This window comes from Triturus cristatus, chromosome 1_2 (genome assembly GCF_964204655.1).
Source record: "Triturus cristatus chromosome 1_2, aTriCri1.1, whole genome shotgun sequence".
Taxonomy (NCBI): domain Eukaryota; kingdom Metazoa; phylum Chordata; class Amphibia; order Caudata; family Salamandridae; genus Triturus; species Triturus cristatus.
Genome location: NC_140580.1, coordinates 1121380944 through 1121393840, shown reverse-complemented (window position 1 = coordinate 1121393840; position 12897 = coordinate 1121380944).

The following is a 12897-nucleotide window of genomic DNA, read 5'->3' as shown; positions in this document are numbered from 1 at the left end:
CACCAGGAGCAGCTAGCAGGCAGCTCAGCCCATTCAACTGTGAATCATTTGACTCACAACATTCCAAACCATGTCATCACTGTTAAGATTCTACAGGCAGGGCATGCATAACATTGAAGTCAGGATATAACATATCCCCCTTTCCCCCCAAATAAACAAAAGAACAACAATGAGAGAACAACCATCGAAAGAAGAGGAATGAGAGAACAACCATTGAAAGAAGAAGAACAAGAACTAAATCAAGAGACAGAGGAGAAAGGAAACAAACATAGAAACCATCCTCCCTTCTATATACAACAGAAAAGAAGAAAAAACAACAACGTGAGAGAGAGAAGAAAAGGAAGCACAAAAGACTGCCCCAAAGCACACCCAGTGGCCAGAACAGGAATGAATGGAGGCTGAAAATGGAAAACTAACAGAACACAGGGCTACAGGCTGCGACGAACGCAGAGGAAGGAAACACGACAGAAAAGCAGAGGAAAGCTCAAATTCCACATGTGAACATCAGACTAGGACATCACCAAAAGAACAGAAATGAAGAAGGAAAACAAGGAAAATGAGGAAATGCATAAGGGTAATCCTCACCTACAAGAAACACCATCATCAATACAAAATTAAAAAAAGACAACAGTGCATAATAATAATTCATAACTATATGTGAGGTTCAGGAGGACTATAACCCAAAAACAAGCCCTTGAAATATAAGGCAATATAGCAGTAACAGATGGGACTAAGACCCATAGGAACAATATGGGTAGGAACCCATATGATAAAAACAGGTATGGGTAGGAACCCGTATGATAATGCGAAAGGACTGAAACCTTCGCATAGCTCCCAGGAGGAAGACAGACTAAAATTGTCCACATGTGAGACGTGTAAAAAAAAACCAGATATGGATAGGGACCCATATGATAATGTAGAACTGAAAGTGTTTGGGTACGAACCTGCACTAATGCAATAGGACTGTAAACTTTCAATGGATCCTCTGTGAGAGGGAAACAGAATAGTGCACATGTGAAACGTGTACAAATGTACAACATGCAGATGGGACTGAGACCCACTGCGAACCCAGTATAGGGGAGCAAAAAACATGCATAATGGACTCTTGACGGCGAACTCTTGCATAGATCCTCTGTTAGAGGGCAAACGGAATAGTGTAATGGACTCTTGACGGTGTTTACCAACTTGGCTTATACCTAGGGTCCATGGACAGAAGTGTTGAGAGCAAACCAATGAACTTTTGCATGGCTTCCCTGTAGGGAACAAATTGTATGCATGAATGCATGAAAAACATCACAGTATTACAGTCATGCGGGTGAGTACACCCAGCAAAAGGAACCAGTTAGCCAGCGCAAACATGACATGTCAAAAAAATAAAATATATATACAACACATTTTTGAATGAGTGCAACCACAAACATTCTGTTTGTACAGTAAGCCCAAAGCAAGCGCATAGTAAGCTTAACATTGGCACTTAACCACTGAAAGATGCTCTGTAAGATTAACATTATAAAACTGTCACTGGTGTGCCTGTCACCGGGGTAGGGACAGGCAGACGAAAACGGACCCAACAGAACAACTTAATGTTCATTCTGGCCTGTAAAACTCACTGACCCACAACAGAACCCTTCGCAACAATTTTCAACATCACTGTGCAAGTTATGGAATCTCCTTCCTCTGTAATAATGCTCTAAATCAACATTATAGTTCCTAGGGCTCTATGCCGCCTTTCCGATCTTGAGGCAGCAAACCTGACAGTAATCCATAATTGACGTAGGGAGCGAAATAAACAGAACAGTACCTTCAACTGTTGACCGCCTTCCAGGAAGTGAGTAAAAAAACATACTTCCACTTGGTTCTAACATCACGACGTGACCGGAGGATCATGTTGTTGAAACTTTATTGATGTGGTTAAAAAGCAGCAGGGCTGTAACGGGAAGTAACGTGGTTGGCAACCTGAAGAATCGCCAATCATAAAACAGCGGCACGCAATACAGACGTAGTGCCGGATGGCTCCCGGCATAGACGTGCATCATGGCGTCCACAGAAGAGTACTAGATTCCGTAGCAGCAGAACTATGAAAAGGAAGATCACGAGGGAATGGCTCCGCGCACCAGAAGAATGCAGGTAAGAGTGTGGACAGGTTGGATGAGGCTCGTGCCTCTAATTCAAAAGATACACATGGCGGTTGATGTGGCACTGCTGCTCAAACAAGCCCAACAATGAAAGCAAACATTTCCTCACACGCTCCAATTCCCTCGGACTGCAAGAGGCATGTGGGACCAAAACATTGACGTTGATCAGCGCATTTTCCCAATGCTAGCGTTGACCAAGTGTTGTAGGAAGTTCACTTGCCTCTTGTACCATCAAAACAGCAAAACAGCTTGTGTGTTCATGAATAAAACACAGGATGCGTGGGTTGAAGCAGACCAATTACGTTATAGGGACAGCAGAAACTGACCTTTTGAGGGTTGAGAGGACACTGTTGCTCACTGCATACCCCCACTGCTAGCGTAGTCCGAAAGTTGAAGAATGTCCACTGGCCTCTGGCACTGTGAAAACAGTCAAAACAGCTTCTGTGCGAGCGCACTTGTAATTACACTGTGTAGTGTGCGGTTGCTTGGCTGAAAGCAAAGAACATGTAGATGGGACACTAACTGTGTGCAGACGTAAACTTGTTCCCAGGAAACTTGATCTTGTGAGGCACAGGCAGGAACAAGTTTGTGCAGATATGGATGTACAACACAGGAGACACAAGCACAGGCAGCAGCTGATTACCTTGCTTGTCGAGGCTCTGTAGACACAGGAGCTTGGGCTGCAGCTGGAATAGAAACAGAGAGGACTGGCACGGACAGGGAGACCATAAGTAGATCAGATCAAGACCCCACCAGGAGCAGCCAGCAGGCAGCTCAGCCCATTCAACTGTGACTCATTTGACTCACAACATTCCAAACCATGTCATCACTGTTAAGATTCTACAGGCAGGGCATGCATAACATTGAAATCAGGATATAACAGTTTGGTTGACACTAGTCGGTGGAGTACACTGTGGTACAGCAGGTCTGAACAGTGAAATGGGGTCTTGATTGTATGATTGAGGATGTCAGAAGTTGAAGTTTGATATTATTTCTTTGTACCCCTTCTGATCTGCTGCAAGCAAGTCCATGCTTTCGAATTGAACGGTACATGGCTGTCAGGTGTTGAATAGTGAGTATGGCCTACAATTCAGATCGAGTGCTGATTGTTTAATTAGAGAATCCAGTAGTAAAGTAACTACAACGTCTATTGGAATATACATATTATGTTTTTAGTATACTTCTTTGAAGACATTTTTTTAAATGACTTATAGGTTTAGTACAATGACCAAATTTAATTTGCAAGTGCAAAGGAACACTGAATAGTCTACACTGTAGACAGCAGAAATGGTATTTGAATTGTTTTGTTTTATTTATTGCAGATTTTTCTGCAATTGATGTTGTTGTCTTGTGTTAAGAGGAAGTGAGAGAAAGTATTCATGAATGTCTGTGTGAGTACTGTTTACAATTAACACTGCAGATAGCAGTGTTCACAATTCGGATCGAGTTGGCCTTGTAGATGACGCAGTTCTGTAGGAAAAGACATTGCTCCAGTGCGCTCTGTCTACACCATGAATATGTATTATTACAGGCTCCAGACACGCTTTTGTTGCTTTGCGTACGACAAACTGTGTAGCTGAATTCCACCTTACGTAGCTGTGGGCCCTTGCTGACCGCTCTCTCTGGCCTACACTGTAGACAGCAGTGTTCAACAATTTAGTTTGAGTTGCTATTGCTGATGATGTTCTGTTGATGGCAACAGACATTACTCTAAGTACGGCCTGCCCGTCTACAGCACACATCATTGCTGGTTGTTGACATGCTGAATGATTTTGATGTGGCTTTCTGAGTGCACTAAAACTGATGGACCCTTTATGATAAAATCTTTTTGTGTATTATTTCTGATCTATTAATTGTGTCTCAGTATACCATAAGTTGTGTTTCTTTTACAATAGAATATTTTTCTGTATTACTTCACATCTACTGTACCTACCTTACTGCAGTACAAACTATTGACTCTTTTATTATTGAATGTCTGTGTGTGATCCAATGATTACTGTTGTAGTAGATGATAGCAGCAACTATTCCTTGAGGAATGGTTTACACTGATTCCACATGCATCCACCACAGACGTTACTGGATATGTGACCCTGGTAATAAAAAGGTGTCGAGCGCATGTGCTCATACCCACTTCCACTATCTATCTGTGTCCGTGTGTTCATTATCTATGCAGGATAGTGCCCCTGGGCCGTATGATATTGCATTGTGCTGTGGGCAGTGTATGTAACTATGTTACCTCTGGTAGTGGGGAAAACTATGGTTATGTAACTTGTAGGTGTTTGGCTATCACAGGTGCAAGGCTACTTTACAGACCATGAATATTGATGAAGGTGATGGTTGCATGTTGTGTGTAGTGTGAGATATGTGTACATTGCAAAACGTTTAGAAAAAAGCTCTCTAAGCAGAAGAGGTGTGTCTCATCAAATGAAGTACAGAGATTTACTAAAATGGGTGGCGTTTTCCAACTGTTACAATGGGAAATGTTATGAACTAATGAAGTGCTTTTTTTTATGGTCACATGGCAATCGTGCACCTAGTGCGCAAGGAGACCGTACCCAACGTGATTTTGAGAAAATATAATTGCTAAAATATCAGTTTATTACAGTTAGAAATATATAAATGTTTAAAATATGTTAGATTATCGCTTGCTCTCATATACACTTTAAAGTTATTTAGATATAGTTTTGTGACAAAACAAAATGAGGGAATGGCGTACGCGGCGCAACACCGTATGTTTATGATGTAACACAGGGTGTGGCAGTGTGCACTCGTCGCATTCGCAACGCGCAGCGGGCATGACCCCTTACGTACATGACGTAACGCATGGCTTGGTAGTGCATACCCATCGCATACTAAAGTAGGAGCTGGCGCAACCTCATACGTGCATGTTGTTACGCAGGACATGGTGTCACAAACCTGTTGCATACGAAATGCACATCCTTTAAATGTGGTGGATAGGATTCATGTGCTGATCGAGGTTGGTAGAGTACCGGTACGGGACTGTAATTTTCTCACCAAAAAAAAAGTTTGATATGCATATTTGTTTGGGAAGATATAAAACATTACATAATTTTTAAAGTTAAAAAAAGGATAATAGAGTTGCAAAATATTAAAAAACAATTAGATAAAATATAGATTTTATTAATATTAAAATATGAAATTAACATTTAAAAAACCTTTGAAATTCACTGAAAAAAACATAGGTTTTACAGACGTTATAGTTAGGAATTAGCATTTAAAAAACCTTAGAAATTCACTGAAACAACCATTAGGTTTCAGGGACGTTATAGTTAGTTGGACATTTGACTCATATAAAACCAGAGAAATTCGCCAGTTATAGTTAGTTCAGCTAACTATAACTCACACGCCCGCAATGCACTGCTGATGACGTCACATATTACATCACTCATGACATGGTCAGTGACATCACTGATGACATCACTGATGACATCTCAAATGACATCACTGATGACGTCACTCATGACATCATCCATGTGACAATCTGATGCACATACTGATGATCTAATATAAACGTTGATACACTCATTGTAAAATGCTGACTACTATTTTTGAAACCATACACAGAAGAATGCCATATACTACATAGCACTCACTATTTCCTAGGTCTACACACATATCCAGTCACTTATACATGTAGTTGCTCATCAATAGAGGACTATAATATGCACACATACATCTATACATGCAGTCACACGCTGCCACTCATCCATAGAGTTACTCACACGCCTAGTCAGTAATAAAAGAATGAATCACATACCCATTTAATCATGTGTACAGTTATACACACCAACGTCGTTATTTTTAGACATACCACATCACTTATTTATACAGATACTAACACATATTTACTGTCTTATACAATCACTGATAGAAGCAGACACTTATTTATACACCCACTCTTGAAATACCTTAGTCTCACGTATACTCATTTATATACTCCAACACTCACATATAGTGGCTTAAAACATATGTAGTTAGTCACAGATATACCACTGAGACTATTCACTCACCAACACACCCATAGACACACTAACTCACCCATACAGCCCTTTCCAGATGCACTTTTTAATCCATACAACCACTGAATCCCCCACTCAGACATCTATGCACAGACTCATAGACACACAGACACTCAGTGACCCATACAGATACCAAGACAACAAATCAATAACCTATATAGACGCTCATGTAGGTATTCAGCAACCCATGCAGTTGCTTACACACCAATGGGGAGACTAATACAGACTTTTACTTTTACACAGTTTAGTCACTAACCCATGCATTCAGTAAGACACGTTCAATCACTCACTTATACAGTCAGTCACACACATACGAAATATTTCCTTTAGGCACTTGTAAATGCATTCATTCTTCAATACACCTTGGCATATATATATAAAACATATTTACATTTTATAGAAACACACATTCACTGGATGATGTCATGAGTGATGTCATGAGTGATGTCATTTGAGATGTCATCAGTGATGTCATCAGTAATGTCACTGACCATGTCATGAGTGATGTAATATGTGACGTCATCAGCAGTGCATTGCGGGCGCGCGATTTATAGTTAGCTTAACTAACTATAACTGGCGAATTTCTCTGGTTTTATATGAGTCAAATGTCCAACTAACTATAACGTCCCTGAAACCTATGTTTTTTTCAGTGACTATATATATATGTATATATATATTCACTGAAAAAACCATAGGTTTCAGGAGCGTTATAGTTAGATTTTTGGCATTTAAAAAACCTTAGAAATTCACTGAAAAAACCATAGGTTTTAGGGGCGTTATAGTTAGCTGGACATTTTCCTCGTACAAAACCCTAGAAATTCCCCCGTTATAGTTAGATCAGCTAACTATAACTCGCGCCCCCGCAATGCACTGCTGATGACGTCACATATTACATCACTCATGAAATGGTCAGTGACATCACTGATGACATCTCAAATGACATCACGAGGGTCGCCCCACTCACTGCTGCCGCTCCTGCCTGCCTTTGCCGCCTCCTGCCTGCAGATTCCTTCGCTCGCTGCCCGCTGCTCCTGGGAATTTCCCGCTGCTCCTGGGAATTTCCCGCTGCCCACTGCTTCTTGGAATTTCCCGCCGCTGCCTCCCAGCGGCCCCGCCCCCCTGTGATTCCATTCGCCGCCCCGCTCCCGCCACCCAGCTGCTCCTCCCTCCCGGCTCCTTACTTATGACGCCCCCAGAGCGACCGTGCAGCGGACGCGCGCAGCGGGAGCGCCGATTGAACGCCGAAGGTGCGCCAAAGGTAAGCCCGTCTGCGCCCGTCCGCGCCTGGACCGCGCCCAGTGCCAGACCCCCTGGTCCTCGCCCTCGCCAGCACACCCTGCACATCTACGACGCCAAAACCCTCCACGCACTCAACGCCGGCCGAAACACCGCCTGCTACCGAGCCACCCCGAGACGCACCCACGGGCCCTTCACCTGCCTGACCTGCCGCTTCACTGGCCTCCGACCCAACACCGCACCTGCTAAACCGAGCCCCAGCAACAAACACCTGATGTGCATCCTGCTCAACACCCGCTCCGTTCACAGGCATGGCGTCGAACTCTAGAACCTCCTCGACTCGACAGCACCAGACATCGCCTTCCTGACGGAAACCTGGATGAACGCCTCCTCAGCGCCCGACGTCGCCATCGCCGTCCCAGAAGGCTACAAAATCAGCAGGAAGGACCGCGTCAACCAGACAGGAGGAGGCATCACCATCATCCACAAGAACACCATCCGCATCACGACCAACTCCGATGACACCTTCACCTCCGCCGAACACCTCCATTTCCAGATACACACCGACCCAAAGACCACGCTCAGAGGCACCCTCATCTACAGACCACCGGGACCACGTACCCAGTTCAGCGAAGACATCACAGACTTCGTCAGCCCGCACGCCATCAATTCCACCGACTACATCCTCCTGGGGGACCTCAACTTCCACCTGGAGGACGACAAGGACCGCAACACCACTGCTCTGCTGGACAACCTGGCCAACCTCGGACTCAAGCAACTGGTAACCACCCCCACCCACTACGCCGGCCACACGCTTGACCCAGTCTTCTCATCCAGCAAATACGTCACCTTCAGCCACTCCGCCAATCTCCAGTGGACTGACCACAGCTGCGTCCACTTCAGCTTCAGTAAAACGACGACCCACCACCACCCTCAACAAGCCCCCCGCAGGAGCTGGAACAAGATCACCGGTGACCAGCTCACCACCTTCCTCAGCCAGAACCCCCCCACCAGCTCAACGGACCCCAACGAAGCCACCAACAACCTCACACAGTGGATCACCAACTGCGCAGACGCCCTCGCACCACTGAAGAAGAACCCCCCCAGCAGACGCGGCAGCAAGAAAGCCTCCTGGTTCACCGACGAGCTCATCACCTCCAAGAAGAACTGCCGCTCCCTGGAGAACACCTGGCGCACCAACCTGACCGCAGACAACATGACAGCCCTCAAACACGCCACCCGCAAACACCACCAACTGATCCGTGCCACAAAGAAGACAGCCTTCAAGGAAAGACTGGACAACAACACCCACAACAGCAAGGAACTCTTCAGCAGCGTCAAAGAGCTCTCCAACCCCGACGCCGGAAACAATGACATCACTCCCTTGCAAGACCTCTGCAACTCCCTCGCAGCCTTCTTCCATGACAAGATCGCCAACATTCACAACAGCTTCGGCCCACCAACCACGAACCCCACCACTAAACCGATGCCCCCCACCGCCACCCTCCGCACCTGGACCCCAGTCAGCACCGAAGACACAACACGCACAATGAACACCATCCACTCCGGATCCCCTACGGACCCCTGCCCACACCACATCTTCAACACGGCCGACCACATCATCGCACCCCACCTCCGCGACATCATCAACGCCTCCTTCAACACTGCCACCTTCCCGGAGTGCTGGAAACACGCCGAGATCAGTGCCCTGCTGAAGAAACCAACTGCAGACCCCTCCGACCTCAAGAACTACCGCCCCATCTCGCTCCTCCCGTTTCCTGCCAAAGTCATCGAGAAGACCGTCAACAGACAGCTAGCCGCCTTCCTCGAGACCAACGGATCCCTCGACCACTCGCAATCCGGCTTCCGAGCCAACCACAGCACGGAGACCACCCTCATCGCAGCCACAGACGACATCAGATCCCTAATGGACAACGGGGAAACTGCGGCCCTCATCCTCCTGGACCTCTCCGCAGCGTTCGACACTGTCTGCCACCGCACCCTGGTACAGCGCCTGAACAACACTGGCATCCAGGAGAAGGCCCTGGAGTGGATCACCTCATTCCTCGCCGGAAGAACCCAGAGAGTCCGCCTCCCCCCATTCCGGTCAGCGGCCACCGAAGTCATCTGCGGCGTTCCACAAGGGTCATCGCTCAGCCCCACCCTCTTCAACGTCTACATGAGCCCCCCGCAACCATCGCACGTCAACACAACCTCAAGATCATCACCTACGCCGACGGCACCCAGCTGATCCTCTCCCTCACCAGCGACCCGGACACCGCCAGAGCCAGCCTACACGAAGGGATGAAAGACGTCGCCGAATGGATGAAGAACAGCCGCCTGAAACTGAACTCAGACAAGACAGAGGTCCTCATCCTGGGATCATCACCCTCCGCCTGGGACGACTCCTGGTGGCCCCCCGCCCTGGGAGCCACCCCCAAGCCAACGGACCACGCACGCAACCTAGGCTTCATCCTGGACTCCTCCCTCTCGATGACCAGACAAGTCAACGCCGTCTCGTCTTCATGCTTCAACACCCTGCGCATGCTTCGAAAGATCTTCCGGTGGATCCCCACCGAGACCAGGAAGACGGTCACCCAGGCCCTCGTCACCAGTCGGCTGGACTACGGGAATGCCCTCTACGCCGGCACCGCCGCAAAACTCCAGAAGAAACTCCAACGGATCCAGAACGCCTCAGCACGACTCATCCTGGACATCCCCCGACACAGCCACATCTCCGGACACCTGAGAGACCTGCACTGGCTCCCCGTCAACAAAAGAATCACGTTCCGACTCCTCACCCACGCACACAAGGCCCTCCACGACCTGGGCCCCAAGTTCCTCAACAGCCGCCTGACCTTCCACAAGCCCACCCGCCAGCTCCGCTCCGCCAGCCTCGCTCTCGCCACCGTCCCCCGCATCCGCAGAGCCACCGCCGGAGGAAGATCCTTCTCCTACCTGGCAGCCAAGACATGGAACTCCTTCCCCATCCACCTCCGGACAACGCAAGACCATCTCGCCTTCAGGAAGCAACTCAAGACCTGGCTGTTCGAGCAGTAGCGTTCCCCCCCCCCCCCCCCCAGCACCTTGAGACCCTCCGGGAGAGCAGTGCGCTATACAAATGCCTATGATTGATTGATTGATTAACTATAACGCCCCTGAAACCTATGGTTTTTTCAGTGAATTTCAAAGGTTTTTTAAATGCCAATTCCTAACTATAACATGCATGAAACCTTTAGTTTTTTCAGTGAATTTCAAAGGTTTTGTAAATGCTAATTCCTATCTATAACTTATCTCTAAAGATATCATGTTTAATGATTTTCATTGGATTTCTATGTTTTTCAAATTCAGTGTGTCAATTTCATTAATTATGTTTTTTTGAAATACTATTTTATCACCATTTTTTTAACTTATTTTTTCAATTAATTCTTTTAAAAATTAAAAAATATTATTTGTTTTTATTGGGTTTTTAAAAAATATTTTTTTCTATTTTTAAAACTATTTGTAAACTATATTTTCAAAACTTTATGTTTTATTTTTTTTCCCCATTTTTGGGGGATTCGCGCACCCTATGTGCACCGTTCTCGATCCCTACACGAAAGCATCTGCGCACGCTATGCGTTGGGTACGTGTTTCCAATGCGACCGGTACGCGACTCCAAGCCTATACGCGACATGTACGATGTACGTAACGCGACGCATGCGCGCTTCAGCGATGCGTCATATGCATGTATGACGCGACGGGTGTGCGGATCTGGCGAAATATTTAACATTTAAAAAAAATATATATATGTATTTCATGTGAATATTAATTGAAGACAAACTCTAAACTAGTCTATATTTTTACATCTAATCCTATATTTCTTTTTAATTGAATTTCGCGGATGCGCGCTGGGTGCTTGATGTGTAAGCGCAGGGTGCGCGTATCCCATGTGATCTGCAAAAAAAGAGATTTGATTGGTTCATTACACTTCCTATTCTAACTATTGAAAGACCCCACCCATTTCAATCATTCTTCTTTGAGCTTTTTTGGAGGAACATCTCACACCTTAGAACTAGAAGAAACTTTTTGGGGAAGATTTCCACAGCTGCAATTTTTCTGAAGACAATGGCTTCTGCACAGCAGCCACCATCAGAATCAGACCATTCGTACGATGAGGAATTTGTTGTGGAACCTCCACGCACAGAAAGATACACCTCTGTGGTGTGGACATTTTTTACCTTCCCAGAAGGACAAAATAAAACTAATTCAACTAAAGTGACATATAAAATATGTCAAAGAGTGGTTTCCAGAGGAGATCCATCAAAAAAATACTCTTGTGGGACTGCGAGTATGTTAAAACACCTGAAGACTCTGCATCCCGTGAACCTGGCCAAGCAGGAATGCAGAAGATTCCGACAGCAGCCTCAGCCAGCAGTGGCAAGCACTTCTGCAGCATCACCATCGAGCACTCACCCGGACATATGTCCAGAATTTGGAAAACTAAAAATGAGTTGCATTAATTGCAATAAACAGTCAATTGAACTAATCTGCCGAGCGCAGCAAAACCACAAGTGCTAAACTTGTGTTTATTTTTTTTTGCAGAAGTTGACTGTTTTGTTCCTCCTGTTGTCTTTTTTCTTTTGAAAAAAACAAAAAAATAACAAAATTGTTCCAAAAAGTACAAAAAAATTAAAAAACAAAAAAAAAGAAAAAAAAAAGTTCTTCTAAGAACTATCTTTCCTGGTTTAAAAAAAGAGCTATATTTGTTTGTTTGTCTGTGAAAGTTTATATGAATGTATGTGTAGTACGTAATTGACTGAACAAATGCATTAGTAGCGTATGGTGAATGTATGAGTGCAGAACTATGAGGAAGTGCTGCAGCATCACACAGTAACCTCATTAACTACAGTGAGCTGTAGTAGTTCCAAAGCACAGGGATGCAACTTATGTACATAAATATTTAGCAAATCTATGCTTCTCTCTGCACGGTTGCTTAAACTGCAGTCATGTGGTGACACAGGCACCCTTGCACCATAGTGCAAGGATATCTGTGTCATGTGTTGTTTGTTTTTGTGCAGGAAGACACACCTTCCTGCACAAAAACAATCAGTAAAGGCATTTTTCTCCTTCAATGTATGCTGAGCATTTTAGCATGCATTGAAGATGTAAAAATGTGGAGAAATGAAAACAATTCTCCTTGTTGTGCTTTCCTACACCAATTTTAGAATGGTGCAGCATTCACACACAAATTGAGTTTTATGATTTCTGACAAATCTAGACATGTGTCTTGTTCTATGAGTATTCAGTGCAATCATGCACAACAACACTTATAGAACACCCTTTCAACACAAACTGGTGTGCATGATGAGGTTGTATTTACATGGAGTATAAAAAGTGCACAGAGTGCCTTTTCCTCTCTTTGTAAATATGAAAGAGTGTCTTGCGCAATAACTATGTTACGAAAAGTGACATATTTCCAGTTTAAAAATTCCTTGCGAATGATA